We start from the raw sequence: 596 nt of genomic DNA, 5'->3' as shown, positions 1-596 counted from the left end.
TGTAGTCCAAACTGGCCTCGAACTTGCAGCGATTCTCCTGCCTCGTCCTCTGGAGTGCTGGAATTACAGGTGTGCACCACCACATCCAGCCATACAAAGTCTAAGAAATAACAACAGAAACAAATTTCTATATAAACTACAATGCAAATACCAATAGAACTGTACAAAAATAATAACCTTTGCTTCAACTGTCACAGCAAAAGCCGTCTTCACACATGACAACTGCATGTTCCATCCACACGTCTCACTTACACTGACAGCACATGTTCTTAGCTTTCCTTTCCTATTTGTTTTTTTAATTTTTTTTTTTTTGGTACCAGGAATCGAACTCAGGACCTTGTGCTTGCCAGGCAGGCGCTTGTGCCCATGAGCTGTATCCCCAGCCCTTCCTTTCTTATTTGGCAGGCCATTCTTGTCAACTCTCTTGTCTTCCTGCTTTGTCAGGAGCTTCCTACTTTATTGTACAATGCACACTGAGAAGGAAAATAAGATATCATGAAAGCTGCATCTTCCATGCACAAGTGTCACTTACACTAATAGCACATATATTTTGTTTTCCTGTCCTGTCCTGTGGGGGGCAGTTGACATCTTTTTGG

The sequence above is a fragment of the Chinchilla lanigera genome, unplaced genomic scaffold, assembly GCF_000276665.1.
Source record: "Chinchilla lanigera isolate Chin_1 unplaced genomic scaffold, ChiLan1.0 scaffold00016, whole genome shotgun sequence".
NCBI classification, from domain to species: Eukaryota; Metazoa; Chordata; class Mammalia; order Rodentia; family Chinchillidae; genus Chinchilla; species Chinchilla lanigera.
This window is presented reverse-complemented; position numbering follows the sequence as displayed.